Consider the following 17,217-nt stretch of genomic DNA (forward strand, 5'->3'; position numbering starts at 1 on the left):
GCCTCTTGCGCAGTAGAAGCATGATGGCCATACTAGATCAATGGGCATAAGGGGTATGCCTGATTGGCTCTAGTGCTAGTGGGAGATTGTTGGTGTAAGCCCTAGAGGCCAATACTTTTTGGTACTTGTATCGAATTATTTATTAATAATAAAAGGCATTCTCTTTATTATGGTTGATTAATAAAGTCCCTGGAATAGATAGTCTGTTTAATGTATTAAGTGTGACTTAATCATGAGAACACATTAAACATAAGGACACTATTCCTAAAGTATCCGTAGTCGAGCTTTAGTGTGAAGTGGGATAACATTAAAGCATTAAGACTATTATGTTTGTAGACTGATGATCACATCTCATGGATCATGGATAAAGAGTTATCAAGTCTTAAACATAGGTATGAATATTAGGAGTAATATTTATACCGGATTGACCCGCTATGAGAATACTATATAGAAAGTTATGCAAAGTGTCATAAGTTATTCTCATGGTGATAATAGTGTATTCCACTCTTCGACCTGAAACCACTATGGACCCTAGATGTGGAGTCGAGTGCTTTATTGCTGATCCAACGTTGTCCGTAACTAGATAACCATAAAGACAGTTGATGGGTACTCCACGAAGCATGATGAGGGACATGAGTGACCTAGATGGAATTTGCCCATCCTGCATAATAGGATAAATGTCTATGGGCCCAATATTGAACTAGACAAGGATGACACGGTCTATGCCTTGTGTTCAATATAGACATAAGGGCAAAAGGGTAATTATACACATAATTATTATCACAGGAGGTTTTGTCAGATCACATGACCTTTTCGTGTCTTGGGTGGCAGTGATGTGTTGCTAGATACCGCTCACTGTTTATTATGTTAAATGCTTGATTTAATATAATTGCCAACGTCACGAAAACCTACAGGGTCACACACAAAGGACGGATTGATGAAAGATAGAGTAACTAAGGAATACTGTAAGGTACGGTGCCCTTAAGTGAATTATAGAACATCGTAAGGTACGATGTACTTGAGTAGAATACGAAATATGGTAAGGTACCATGGGCTTAAGTGATTTTGGGCATATTATAAGATATGGGCCAAAATACACTTCAGTGGGCTTTTTAGCTTGAAGCCCACACAAGTGGTTCTATAAATAGAACCCTTGTGCAGAAGCATTGATTGCGGTTGCATTATTTTCGTTTTCTCTCTCTCTCTCTCTCACTCAAAGCCTTCACTCGTACCAGCTGTAACACCCCGAATATTGTTAGATTAATTTAAATATTATTTTAATATGATTATTTGAAGGTGAAATGAATTATTAAATAATACTGGGAATTATTATTATTATTATAGATGTTATTTATTTTAATAATAATTAAATAAAAAAAATGGAATATGAAGAGTGGAAGGGAAAAAGGGGAATTTGATAAAAGAGGCAAAAGTGAGAACTCAGGGTGTTTTTTTTCACGTATTTTGCCTCAGAGTCAGAGAAAGGGAGAAGCGCTGAAGAGAAAGAGAAGGAAGAGGAAAAGGCCAAAGATTGCTCAGAACTTCCTTCAATCCAAAGAGGTAAGGGGTCTGAACCTTATTAAACAATAATATGCTGAAAATAGTGAAATATTGGATGAACGAAATTGGGATTTTAATCGAAGGAATTCGTAGAAATTATATGCAATGATGTTAGGATTTGTGAAATCGAATAGGGGACTATTTGTATTAGATGATATGAGTGATTTTGTGTGAAATTTGGACTGTGGAAGGATGAATTTGGATAGATCTCGTAGCAGAGAAAGCCATTGCAGATCTGGAAATCTGGTTTCTGGTCATACGCGTATGGCACTAGGCAATACGCGTATGAGATTGCTGGTACGCGTATGGCACTAGGCAATACGCGTATGGATGAGGAAGATGATGTTTTGAACGTGTTTTGGTCTCTGTTGGTACGCGTATGGGAATGTGATACGCGTAGCATACGCGTATGGACATGGGCAATACGCGTATGGATTGGTCAGGCGTGGGCAATACGCGTATGGGCATAGGCAATACGCGTATGGGCAGAGTTGTGGTCTTTCCTGGGCTGTTGTTGTGCAGTTTTTGGTCGTTTAGGCTGAGCGAGGTAACTTAGCTGATGCATGGTATACGAGGGATCATTTCCCGTTGCTTTGAGTGGTATAGATATTAGTAGAGGGTGCTAATACTGTGTTTGATTATGTGGCATGATGTGATATGCTTTTGTGATAGAATGTGTTAATGATGATGATAACATGACTATATGATGTTGTTGTTGCTATGTTGATTATGATGCATGCTTGGTGTGCATGCATTCATGAAAGGCCGATGCCTAGTGATGAACGGACTGAGTTCCAATGATGTTGTTGACTCCGGGCTTGTTGAGAGGCTTGGTTCCTTGCGGGGAACTCGGATTCTATGGTGATGAATCTGGGAGTGGTGATCCTGTAGTTGGTCACAAAATGGGTATACCGAGTCGTGTTGAGTCATGCATGGGTGTGTGCATTGCATTTGATATGTTGTTTTGTTGATGTTTATGAGTATGTTGATTATGATAATTATGATGAGCTAAGTTGGCATATTTATGTTTATATTTCTGTCGTTATATTATTATATTTAATAATGTAATTCTCACCCCTTCTGCATGTGTTTATGTTCATCTATGATGAGCAATGTGCAGATAAAGAGGAGTAGCTATTGTTGAGGTTTGAAGAATAAGTGTAGAGTTATTCTACAGCGTCGAGTCAAATGCTCTGGTCATGTGACACCGGGGTTATGGGATTCGATAGATAATTGGTTATTATTTACGTTGTTTATGATGACTAATATGTTGAGATGCTTTGTTAAGATACTGTTGAAACATTATTATGAATTGTTGTATGATGAATGATAATAATTGTGTTGTTGTCCGCTGCGAAGTTTTAATAAAATAAATATATGTTTTATGTGTGATGCGATAAGTGTTATGTTGTAAGAAATGTAAACTCTTCTACATGTTGTACTCTGATAATCTATTTAAATATGTCGTTTGGGTAGAAGGGTGTTACATTAGTGGTATCAGAGCATAGTCAGTCCAGTCGAGTCATAATGTGATGTTTTCCCTGATGGTCGATTAGTGTAAATGACACTGTCGATATTTAACGGTTGTGGTGGTGTTGTGCAGAGTATGGCTGGAGAAAATGACCGTGTGATTGCTGAGGCTTTGGCTGTTATGGCGCAGGCTATGCAGGCGCAGCAGAATCCGCCGGTCGACGAGTTTAAGAATTTGGGAAGGTTTCTGAAGAATAACCCTCCTACATTCAAGGGGCGCTATGATCCAGATGGTGCTCAGATTTGGCTGAAGGAAATTGAGAAGATTTTCCGGGTGATGACGTGTACTGAAGCACAGAAGGTGCAGTTTGGTACGCATATGTTATCTGAAGAGGCTGAAAACTGGTGGGATAACACTCGCCAGAGGATTGAAGTACCAGGTGCTGAGATGACTTGGGAAAGGTTCAAGACGGTCTTTCTAGAGAAATATTTTCCTGCCGATGTGCGATGTAAGAAGGAGATGGAATTTCTAGAACTGAAGCAGGGTAACATGTCTGTTGCTGATTACGCTTCGAAGTTTGAGGAGCTGGTGCAGTATTGCCCTCATTATAATGGTGCTGATGCTGAGGAATCCAAGTGTGTCAAGTTTGAGAACGGGTTGCGTCCCGAGATCAAACAAGGCATTGGTTACCAGGAGATTCGTAGGTTTCCTACGCTGGTTAATAAGTGCAGGATATTTGATGAAGATAGCAAGGCTAGGACTGCTCATTACAAGAGTCTTAGTGAGAAGAAGAATAAGGATCGTGGTAGTCCTTATGCATCTCCGAATGGTAAAGGTAAGCAGAAAGTGGTAGATGAGAAGAAGCCAAGTGGAGGAAGATCTCCCATAGCTGGTAAATGTTTCAAGTGTGGCGAGCCAGGCCACCGTGCGGATAGCTGTACCAAGAAAGTGCTGAGATGTTTCCGATGCGGTCAGGCTGGACATAGAGTTACTGAATGTAAGGATGCTGGTCCGACATGTTTTAATTGTGGCGAGAAAGGCCATATCAGTTCGCAGTGCTCGAAACCGAAGAAGGCGGCTACTGCAGCTCATACTACTGGTAGGGTGTTTGCTCTGAGTGGGGCTGAAGCTCCTAAAGAAGATAATCTGATTAAAGGTACTTGCTTGATTAATAATGTTGAATTGCTTGCTATTATTGACACTGGTGCTACTCATTCGTTCATTTCGTATGAGTGTGCGACCAGGATTGGTGTGATTATGTCGTCCCTAGACGGAAGTATGGTGATAGATACTCCTGCTAATGGTTCTGTGAAGACTTCTGTGGTCTGTCGAGGTTGTCAGTTGACGATCTTTGAGAGAGAGTTCGTGGTTGATTTGGTGTGCTTACCCTTGCACCAAATTGATATTATTCTGGGAATGAATTGGCTAGAATTCTATGGCGTGTTTATCAACTGCTATGGGAAGACGGTGCGGTTTTCTGAAGTTGGTGAGAATGATGAGGCAAGATTTCTATCTGCTAGGCAGGTGAGGGATTTTGTGAAAAATGAAGCTCAGATATTCGCTTTATTTGCGTCTCTGCAATCGGATAAGAAAGTGGTGAGTGTAGATTTGCCTGTTGTCTGTGAATTTCAGGATGTGTTTCCGGAGGATGTAAGTGATTTACCTCCAGAACGTGAAGTCGAATTTTCCATTGACTTAGTACCAGGTACGAGTCCAGTGTCGATGTCTCCTTATAGAATGTCGGCAACTGAATTAGTTGAATTGAAGAAGCAACTTGAAGAATTGCTTGAGAAGAAGTTTGTGCGTCCAAGTGTTTCTCCTTGGGGTGCACCAGTGTTGTTAGTGAAGAAGAAAGAAGGTACGATGAGGTTGTGTGTCGATTATCGGCAGTTGAATAAGGTGACTATCAAGAATCGGTATCCATTGCCGAGGATTGATGATTTGATGGACCAGTTGGTCGGAGCTCATGTTTTCAGTAAGATTGATTTGCGGTCGGGTTATCATCAGATCCGAGTGAAGTCAGACGATATTGCAAAGACTGCTTTCCGTACGAGGTATGGTCATTATGAATACACTGTGATGCCGTTCGGTGTATCTAATGCTCCAGGTGTGTTTATGGAATATATGAATCGTATATTTCATCCGTACCTTGATAATTTTGTTGTGGTGTTCATAGATGATATATTGATATATTCTAAGACGGAAGAAGAGCATGCAGGACATCTGAGAATTGTTTTGCAGGTGTTAAGAGAAAAGAAATTATATGCAAAGTTATCTAAATGTGAGTTCTGGTTGAAGGAAGTGAGTTTCCTTGGCCATGTGATTTCGAGTGGTGGGATTTCTGTTGATCCTGCTAAAGTTGATGCCGTATTACAGTGGGAGACTCCGAAGTCTGCTACTGAGATACGCAGTTTTCTGGGGTTAGCTGGTTATTATCGCAGATTTATTGAAGGCTTCTCTAAGTTGGCATTGCCGTTGACGCAGTTGACTAAGAAGGGTCAAGTATATGTGTGGGATGCAGCTTGTGAAGCGAGTTTTGTGGAGTTGAAGAGGCGGTTGACCAGTGCTCCAGTGTTGATCTTGCCTAATCCTGGTGAGTCCTTCGTTGTCTATTGTGATGCTTCTTTGATGGGTCTTGGTGGTGTTTTGATGCAGAATGGTAAAGTTGTAGCTTATGCTTCTAGACAGTTGAAAGTTCATGAGAGGAATTATCCTACGCATGATCTAGAACTTGCAGCTGTTGTATTTGTGTTGAAAATGTGGAGGCATTATCTGTATGGTTCCAGATTCGAAGTGTTCAGTGATCACAAGAGTCTGAAGTATCTGTTTGATCAGAAAGAGTTAAATATGAGGCAGAGAAGGTGGTTAGAATTACTGAAGGATTTTGACTTTGAATTGAGTTATCATCCCGGTAAGGCTAATGTAGTTGCAGATGCACTGAGTAGAAAGTCTCTACATATGTCTATGATGATGGTTCGGGAGCTTGAGTTAATTGAACAGTTCCGTGATATGAGTTTGGGTTGTGAAGTTTCCGCTGATAGTGTAAAGTTGGGTATGCTGAAGTTGACTAGTGGAATTCTGGAAGATATTCGGAATGGTCAGCAAGTTGATGTCGCTCTAGTTGATCATATTACTATGGTTAACCAGGGTAATGGTGGTAATTTTGAGATTGATGAGAATGACATCCTGCGATTTAAAGGTAGAGTTTGTGTTCCTGAGGTGTCTGAATTGAAAAAGAGTATTCTTGAAGAGGGCCATAGGAGTGGATTGAGTATCCATCCAGGTGCAACTAAAATGTATCAAGATTTGAAGAAGTTGTTTTGGTGGGCTGGTATGAAAAGAGATGTTGCTAAGTTCGTGTATGCCTGTTTGACTTGTCAGAAGTCAAAGATTGAACATCAGAAACCGGCAGGTATGATGCAACCTTTGAAGATTCCTGAATGGAAGTGGGATAGCATTTCCATGGATTTTGTGACGGGATTGCCGAGGACGACGAAAGGTAATGATTCTATTTGGGTGATTGTGGATCGATTGACTAAGTCGGCGCATTTCTTGCCGATGAAGATTAATCATTCTTTAGAGAAGTTGGCAGAGTTGTATATTGAGGAGATAGTGAGGCTGCATGGTATTCCATCCAGTATTGTGTCTGATAGAGATCCCAGATTTACTTCTAGATTTTGGGAAAGTTTGCAGAAAGCGTTGGGAACTAAGTTGAGGTTGAGTTCAGCTTATCATCCTCAGACTGATGGTCAGACCGAAAGAACTATCCAATCCTTGGAGGATGTGTTGAGAGCTTGTGTGTTGGAGCAGAGTGGTTCTTGGGATAGTTATTTGCCGTTGGTGGAGTTTACTTATAATAATAGTTTTCATGCTAGTATCGGTATGGCTCCATATGAAGCATTGTATGGTAGGAGGTGTAGAACTCCATTGTGTTGGTATGAATCAGGTGAGAGTGTTGTACTCGGACCTGAGATTGTGCAACAGACGACTGAAAGGGTTAAGATGATTCAGGAGAAAATGAAGATTTCTCAGAGTCGTCAGAAGAGTTATCATGATAAGAGGAGAAAGGCACTTGAGTTCCAAGAGGGAGATCATGTGTTCTTGAGAGTTACTCCGACGACAGGTGTGGGTAGAGCTTTAAAGTCTAAAAAGCTTACTCCGAGGTTTGTGGGTCCGTATCAGATTTTGAAGAGGGTTGGAGAAGTGGCGTATCGGATAGCTTTACCGCCGTCGCTTTCTAACCTGCATGATGTGTTTCATGTATCTCAGTTGAGAAAATATATTGCGGATCCTTCGCATGTTGTTCAGTTGGATGATATCCAGGTGAGGGATAATTTGACCGTTGAGGTGTTGCCAATTCGGATAGATGACCGAGAAGAGAAGACCCTGAGAGGTAAGAAGATTGCTCTAGTGAAAGTTGTTTGGGGAGGTCCAGCTGGTGAGAGCTTGACTTGGGAGCGTGAAGATCAGATGAAGGAGTCGTATCCGGCTCTATTTGCTTGAGGTATGTTTTCGAGGACGAAAACTTCTAAGTGGGGGAGAGTTGTAACACCCCGAATATTGTTAGATTAATTTAAATATTATTTTAATATGATTATTTGAAGGTGAAATGAATTATTAAATAATACTGGGAATTATTATTATTATTATAGATGTTATTTATTTTAATAATAATTAAATAAAAAAAAATGGAATATGAAGAGTGGAAGGGAAAAAGGGGAATTTGATAAAAGAGGCAAAAGTGAGAACTCAGGGTGTTTTTTTTCACGTATTTTGCCTCAGAGTCAGAGAAAGGGAGAAGCGCTGAAGAGAAAGAGAAGGAAGAGGAAAAGGCCAAAGAGTGCTCAGAACTTCCTTCAATCCAAAGAGGTAAGGGGTCTGAACCTTATTAAACAATAATATGCTGAAAATAGTGAAATATTGGATGAACGAAATTGGGATTTTAATCGAAGGAATTCGTAGAAATTATATGCAATGATGTTAGGATTTGTGAAATCGAATAGGGGACTATTTGTATTAGATGATATGAGTGATTTTGTGTGAAATTTGGACTGTGGAAGGATGAATTTGGATAGATCTCGTAGCAGAGAAAGCCATTGCAGATCTGGAAATCTGGTTTCTGGTCATACGCGTATGGCACTAGGCAATACGCGTATGAGATTGCTGGTACGCGTATGGCACTAGGCAATACGCGTATGGATGAGGAAGATGATGTTTTGAACGTGTTTTGGTCTCTGTTGGTACGCGTATGGGAATGTGATACGTGTAGCATACGCGTATGGACATGGGCAATACGCGTATGGATTGGTCAGGCGTGGGCAATACGCGTATGGGCATAGGCAATACGCGTATGGGCAGACTTGTGGTCTTTCCTGGGCTGTTGTTGTGCAGTTTTTGGTCGTTTAGGCTGAGCGAGGTAACTTAGCTGATGCATGGTATACGAGGGATCATTTCCCGTTGCTTTGAGTGGTATAGATATTAGTAGAGGGTGCTAATACTGTGTTTGATTATGTGGCATGATGTGATATGCTTTTGTGATAGAATGTGTTAATGATGATGATAACATGACTATATGATGCTGTTGTTGCTATGTTGATTATGATGCATGCTTGGTGTGCATGCATTCATGAAAGGCCGATGCCTAGTGATGAACGGACTGAGTTCCAATGATGTTGTTGACTCCGGGCTTGTTGAGAGGCTTGGTTCCTTGCGGGGAACTCGGATTCTATGGTGATGAATCTGGGAGTGGTGATCCTGTAGTTGGTCACAAAATGGGTATACCGAGTCGTGTTGAGTCATGCATGGGTGTGTGCATTGCATTTGATATGTTGTTTTGTTGATGTTCATGAGTATGTTGATTATGATAATTATGATGAGCTAAGTTGGCATATTTATGTTTATATTTCTGTCGTTATATTATTATATTTAATAATGTAATTCTCACCCCTTCTGCATGTGTTTATGTTCATCTATGATGAGCAATGTGCAGATAAAGAGGAGTAGCTATTGTTGAGGTTTGAAGAATAAGTGTAGAGTTATTCTACAGCGTCGAGTCAAATGCTCTGGTCATGTGACACCGGGGTTATGGGATTCGATAGATAATTGGTTATTATTTACGTTGTTTATGATGACTAATATGTTGAGATGCTTTGTTAAGATACTGTTGAAACATTATTATGAATTGTTGTATGATGAATGATAATAATTGTGTTGTTGTCCGCTGCGAAGTTTTAATAAAATAAATATATGTTTTATGTGTGATGCGATAAGTGTTATGTTGTAAGAAATGTAAACTCTTCTACATGTTGTACTCTGATAATCTATTTAAATATGTCGTTTGGGTAGAAGGGTGTTACACCACCTAGCACTGAGATTGAAGGAAACCGTTCATGTGGACTGAGTAGAGACGTTGTCATCGTTCAACGTTCGTGATTGCTTCGTGGATCTGCATCAAAGGTTTTGATCGTCACAAGAGATCTGCACCAAAGGTTTCAACCGCCACAAGAGGTAAATATTCTATCACTGATCATGACCATTCGTAAGGATCTCTAAAGGAGAAAATTTTAATTTCCGCTGCGTTTTGGATCGCAATTCTCCTTCAGAGACAACTTCAAAACATGACCAGGAAAGATATATAGTTTTTCAAAGAGTATGCTCAACGTTGGAGGGAGCTAGCTGTTTAAGTCGAGCCACCTCTAGCTGAGTGAGAGCTAGTGGGTCTTTTCATGGATACTCTATAGCCTCATTTATTTGAGAAAATGATTGCCAACACATCATCTGGATTCTCCGGTCTGGTGACTATTGCCAAAAGATTTGAGCAATGACTAAGAAACAGAAAGATTCCTGATATTGCTGGGGCATCAAATGGTGTGAAGAAGTTCACTAGGAACTTCCAGAAAAAGAAAGAGAGAGAGAAATAAATGTTGTTATAATTGGAGGTGGAAAGCCTTTTTATGCAACAACAATAATGCCTGCTCACCACCCTCATCCAACACTTGTTAATCCCCAATATCAATATCAAAATCAATAACAAAATCAGTATAAACCTTTGAGAAATCAACACAAGGAGACTTATCGTATTGACCTGATTCCGATGTCGTACACTCAATTGTGGCCTCATCTGGTTCAGAACTCACTGCTAGCTCTCAGGCCAATCCAACCTATGAAATTTCCATTTGTTCATGGGTACAACCCAGATGTAAAATGCGAATTTCTTAGTGGAGTAGCGGGGCACTCCACCGACGATTGTAGAGTTCTTAAAGAAAGGGTTTAGGACGTGATTGACAACAAGCTGCCGAGATTCGAGGGTGTTGGTGCTAATATGATCGATAATCCCATGCCTGATAAGTTCCAAGACTCCAGGAAACACTATTAAAGCTAGTGGATCAGACGACAAAGATTATCCTTGATGTTGATAGTCACTAGGCCCTCCTATCATTTCATTTTGCAACTTCTTTGTTTGTAAAAGTGCTATTTTGCAATTGAACTTGTTATTCTTGAATAGTAATCTTAATGAAACGAGTGTTGCATCTTTTGAATCAATCATATGATGTCCACGCGTTTTTTCTTTCGTTTTTTTAATAAAAGCAAAAAAAAAACAATATCAATACTTTTCCGCTGCACTTTCCTTTATCAACATTTTATTTAAGCAAAGATTGGAGGGAGAATGACGAAAAATGAAATATCCAAAATTGATGACGGTATGCTATTGAATAAAACTTTGTTGATGATGTAAATCATTATTTTAACTCCCAAAACCAAATATATAAGGAGTTAATCCTTAATCAACCCCTTTGAGCCTACAAGTTGGTGTTTCTTTCTATACGAAAAAAACCCTTTAATCTTAACCTGGGACAAGATAGTCTTCAGTTAGTTTGACAGTGCATCCAAATTTTAAGAGAATCATTCTATTTGTACACCTTCAATTAAGAGGTTCAACCACATGCTCTTCTTCACATACATCAATAAGTGTTGAATAAATCATGAATAATCCAAAAGTTATGGTGGTTGTTCCTTCATAACCAGTAACTTGGCAGTCATGACCCTTGTCAAAATCAAACCAAAAGAACAAATTCCATAGAAATTGTTCCAAAAAACAAAAAAGATAGCCCTCTAAGTCAAACACCATAAAATGTGACTTAGGATAAATAATTAGGGTATCCTAGTGGACTGAAATCTTCAAAGAAGTGGTCCAGGAAAAATTAGGGATAAATAGAAAATAAAATTGAAAAAAGAGAAAAAAACGAGAAAAAAAGGATCACAAAAAATCCTTGACGAAAAATAAGAACAAGCTTGTATGACTACCAAAATAAAAAAGGTGACTGCCACCTCAAACAAAAAACCTCATTGGTTCTCAAACTATCACATTTCCACCTTCAAAATTCTCTTGGAAGTTGAAAGCGCGTGTCAAATTAACTGAACAGATGTCTGGAGATCATCAAGGAGAATGGGTTGGGTTAAAATCAAATTTTAGCCTTATATCCCTTTGTTTCAAAAACCCTGAACCATGTCACGTTACAACGTTCAAAAGACCTAATTGAAGAAAGATTTATTTTGGAAGCATACTACAACAGGGTTGCATTAACCCAACTCCTAGAGATTTGCTAATCATCTATATTGGTATCATATTCTCGCATCATCTTTCAAACTTTGAATAAATTTTTTATCCATTCACTGTACATCACAACATTATCTTAGTAATAACTTTGATTATAAAGTTTGCATTTGAATTACATTGAAATTACCATTTTAAAAGAACATTTTTATCTGTAGGTCAACACTTAGCACCAAGGAAGTTCCAACAATGTGCAATCAGTGGGGGAGCTTAATATTTTGTAAGTGATCCCATCAAGGGAAAACAATTCCATAGAAGTAATTACACTCAAGGGAAAATTGTGTAAAGACTTTGTTGAGCAAGGGGAAAGCCACCTCAAGAACCGATCTATATTGGGAAAATCTCATCAAGACTTTGTATACTGTTCCAAAGATTAGTTAATCAACGACAATCAGTTTCAAAGTTCCAAACACTAGGGCACGCCATCTCAAAAACATTAGTTTTCTTCCAAACTCTGTCAAGGAAAAATTATTCAAAGACCCAACAGGCTGTGGCAAGATAAGCGGCATGACGAATGCCAACTCCTCTTCATACCTTCAATATTCTCAAACAAACCTTGTTTTACATCTGCAACTATTGAGTTTAAAACATGTGTCAGAAAATCATTCTCGCATAATATCCTACCAAAGGACATTTTCCCTTGATAAAAAAAAACTTTGTTGCGAAAGAAACCTTCTTGGTTTTAACTGTTCATGGCATACCACACCACAGGGCCAGTGGTTGAAAGATCCAAATCATTATCCTCAATCACATTTTACTCATCATTTGCATCAACCATGTTTGCATTTCCTTAGCATCAACCATGCATATCATTTCATTCATAGGGTGTATTCCCATATCATAAAAAAAATCAAACTTCGCTCGGCCATTTTCTAAAGAAAACCAAACCTCGTCTAATATATTTACCCCAAAGTCCAATATCTATTGGCACACATACAATAACTCTTTACATGCATTGATCGATCATTATATTTCATGCCTAATTACATACATAACCAAAGGCATCCCATGCATCAACAATTACATTAACATAAAGCATGGATTCATGTCATAAGCCAGGATTCAATGACCACTAATGGAAGTCCATAGTAATCCCCAATAAAGCAATTTCAAATCATTCATTTATTATCAATCTTCATCAACCCTTTAGTTGAAGTCGGTTTTTTATGTTAACCTTTGTCAACCCAGTGGTTGAAGTTGGTTCTCTTGATCTGAATCAACCCATTGGTCGAAGTTAGTTCTCTTGATATAAATCAACTAATTGGTTGAGGATGATATTTTCGTTCATTGATCTTCATCAAACCATCGATTGAAGTGGGTTCTCTTGACCCGAATCAACCCATTGGTTGAGGATGATATTTTCGCTCATTGATCTTCATCAACTCGTTGAAGTTTATTATTTTTTATCTGAATCAATCCATTGATTAAGGATGATTTGTTTATGGAACTTCGTCAATTTATTGGTTGAAGTTGGTTATTTTTTATCTGAATCAATACATTGGTTGAGGAAGATTTGTAGGTGGACCTTCTTCAATCCATTGGTTGAAGTTGGTTATTTTTCATCTAAATTAATCCATTGGTTAAGGATGATATTTTCGTTCACAAACCTTCATCAACCCATTGGTTGAAGTTGATTCTCTTCATATGAATCAACCCATTGGTTGAGAAAAATCTTTTTGTTATTGACTTTCATCATTACATTGGTTGATGTTGGTTGTGTCGTGTTTTGTTAATCTGAATCAACACATTAGTTGAGGATGATTTTTCATTAACCTTCGTCAATACATTAGTAGATGTTAGTTTTATTTTGTTGATCTAAATCAACACATTAGTTAATGATAATTTATCAGTGCCATTTCCTTTCCCCAATAAGTCTTCCTATTTACCTCCTTTTTCTTCCCATCGGAATTCCTTGACAGGTTATATCAGTTAATCCCCACAGAGTCTGCTTTATATTTCATATCCCTAGCAATAGAATCCATACATTCATAATATAACATATCATATCATTGCACCAAGGGGCAAATTTTGGGTCTTTTTATTTAATTACCTTCCACCACTAATATCATGAAGACCAAAGTCATTCATGCTATCTGGCTAAGGATAATTAAATAAGGGCAGTTGTCATACCCCATTTTTTGCCTTGATCATTTCATCCATTTATCATATGCATAACCTTTTTATGGTTTAACCTATTTCTTTCTTACCATATCATTAGCATTCATTTTTTGAAATTTTTTAGAAGTCGTGTGACACTTAAAAGAAAAGTCAACAAAAGTCAAGTGCACCATTATTTGTTCTTTACCATATTTTGAACCAATTTGCATTTGCATTCATATTTGAGTCACAATCATAAATAAACATCACAATTAAATTTAATTTGTTTGTGCATCATATCATAAACCAATTTTGTTCAAATCATAAACCAGACATACTTTTATTTTTAGTAAGATCCATAAAAAGTCAAGTTTATTTCCTTTACATACCATCATACAATATCATCATCTTAATACTATGTTACAACTCATGCTCTCATTTCCATTATCATTGTCTCATCATCAAGTCATCATGCCATGCTCCATTACCATGTTCATTGGACCTACAAAACCACGTTTAATCATAAAAATCCAATATGATATGAACATAAGCATACTAACATGATAATCAAGTACTGTGGTGACTAAACTCTACAGTAAATCATCATTTATTCATGCCATAACATGCATACATGCATCAAAATTTAACTTGCGACCACATGGTTTTCATAAACCAAAACCACTTCAAGCAAACACAAAACCCATCATAAAGTTGCAATCTCATTTCAGCCGAAAATTAACTTCAACAAACACACTTAGATGCAATCCTCACCCTTGATTAAACACTTTTTCACATAGATCACTAATTGGTGCAATCCTAACCATTCTTCATTTTAATTTTTCACATTCTAACTCCCTTCCAAATCCACCCTCACATTTCACATGAATTTGAATTCATTCAAATTCATCTTAACCTATTTAAATAGCATCATATCACCAACTAAAGAGGGAAATGAAGATCAATGGTTTCGATCGATTTTGAACTCGGTTTTGAAGTTTAGCGGATCTTGAATTTGAGCTTGGATTTGAGTAGAGGATGTCGTAAGGATTCCAAATCTACAAAAATTTCTAAACTGGAAGCTTGTTTGGCCTTCGTCGGAGCTTGATCGAAGAGTCACCATGTACATCGTTATTGTCGGCAAGTTCTTAAGGTTTTTCTTCAAGTAAGCATAATCCTTGTCTTTTCTTATGATTTATGTGTGTAATGATGTTTATACATGCTTAAGGAACTTATTTCAATCATTAGTTGTATGAAAACGCGTTTAAATTGAATTTCTGAAAAAACAGTTCAAGAGCTCTCATGAACTCATAAACTCCAAAATGGTGAAATCATGAATCTCAACCATTTTGCGCAAACTTATATACCATTTGAATCATTTTTTGCACTTATCACGAATATGTAATTAGTTTTACGATTGAATGTATATTTTAGCCGAATCGAGTCATTTCTTACTAGTTTTGGCATCCACTTTTTGCTTTAATTCTCATGATTCATGACTTTTTTTGTAATTCTAATTACATATTTGAATTCATGGCGTAATTCTGCTTCCAACGATATATTAGTTCTTCAAATTTGTTCCCGTTTTGGTTATTCCAGAGTTTTGCATATTTGACCTTTGTTGATACATTTCTACAAATTACAATGTATAGTTGCTTCTAGTTATAGGGTTTTGACAATTGGGGTTGATAAGGTGCGTGAGACCCACGCAACCCTACAACTTTTTTATTTAATTATTATTTTTTATTTTAATTTTATTACTTTTTATTTAATTCTTTTTTGTTTTTTTATATAATTAATTAATTACATTTATTTTAATTTATTAACTTATTAATTAATTTTTAATTAATTTGATTGCTTGATTAATTTCATTTTAATTAATTAATTTTGTTAATAAATTTTTAATTAACTTGATTAATTAATTAAATTTATTTTAATTGGTTAATTTTATTTTTAATTAACTTGATTAATTGATTAGATTTATTTTAATTGATTAATTTTGTTAATTGATATTTGATTAGCTTGATTAATTTCATTTTAATTGGTTAATTTGGTTAATTGATTTTTAATTATCTTGATTAATTTGGTTAATTGATTTTTAATTAGCTTAATTAATATATTAATCGCATTTTAGTTGATTAATTTGGTTAATTGATTAATTAAATAATTTGACCACATAAAGTCAATCTTTTAAAAATCAAATTAAATACTTGATCAATATCAAGTTGGTTTTTAAAATATCTCACCACTTCATCGTTATCAAACCACTTTCCTAATTAAATATAATATTAAAAAATCTTTTTTTATAATAAAATCAAAAGAAAAGGAACATTGGAGTCTCGCATTCCATGAAAACCTCAAATGGTCGGTCCTGAGGCATACATCATGGTTTTACTGATTATTCCTTCTTTCATTCTAAAATACTTAATTCAAACTTGGACAAAAGGGATATTAGAATCTTGCATTCCATGAAAACCTTGAACAATCGGTCCTGAGGCACACGTCTTGGTCCTACCAAAAGTTCGTTGTCTGCAAATAAATTTCATAAACGATTTTAATGAAAAGGTACATTAGAGTCTTGTATTCCATGAAAACCTTGAATAATCAGCCCCGAGACACATATCTTGGTCATACCGAGCTTTTATCATTCTGTAAAAAACGCTCAACACATCAAACTTATCACGAGCATAAGCAACGTTTAACCACTAGAGCATAATCTAAAAAGACATTCAATAAAATCAACCAATCGATACGTTATTTTATACCAAGAACTATGTAGCCTTGAGTACCCTATTGCACCTGGGGATACATAAGACAAGCAACATTTAACCGCTAGAGCGTGATCTAAACAATTGTTTAATAAAATCAATCAACACATACATAGTTTTCTATCCAGAACTACATAGCCTTGAGTTCTCTATCACATTTGGGGATACGTAGGAACGAGATTCAAACTTCGTGTCAGGAAGTATTTTGAAAAATAAAAAAATAATTCATTTCTCGCCCAAGTTCCAATCTTTTCAAATTCAATTCTCGCCCAAATGCGATTCTTTTTTCAAATAACTTTCATCGCCCAAGCGCGAACCCTTTCGCAACCTTTGAGTCTTTTGCCACACAAGTGCAACTAAACCAATTTTTCACAATTAAAATCAACCAACAAACAAAGTTCTTTCCATGAAGAATTACATAGATTTGAATTTCTCATTGTACCGGAGGGTACATAGGAGCAAGACTCGAAATATCGTCAAGCACCCTAATAAAAACCTTTTTGCAACCCATTTTTCTTTTCCTTTTACACTTTTTGTCATTCGAAGAAAGTAATTGGCATAAGATAACATTCAATCACAAAACTAACTAAATGGTCCCTGTTGAGTACAACGGATGTGAGGGGTGCTAACCCTTGTATAATAGACTTCTGAACCCGAATTTGGTTGCGACGACCATTTTCTTCTTCTTTTAAGGGTTCTATCGATATTTT

Source organism: Lathyrus oleraceus, chromosome 5 (genome assembly GCF_024323335.1).
Source record: "Lathyrus oleraceus cultivar Zhongwan6 chromosome 5, CAAS_Psat_ZW6_1.0, whole genome shotgun sequence".
Classification (NCBI taxonomy): Eukaryota; Viridiplantae; Streptophyta; class Magnoliopsida; order Fabales; family Fabaceae; genus Lathyrus; species Lathyrus oleraceus.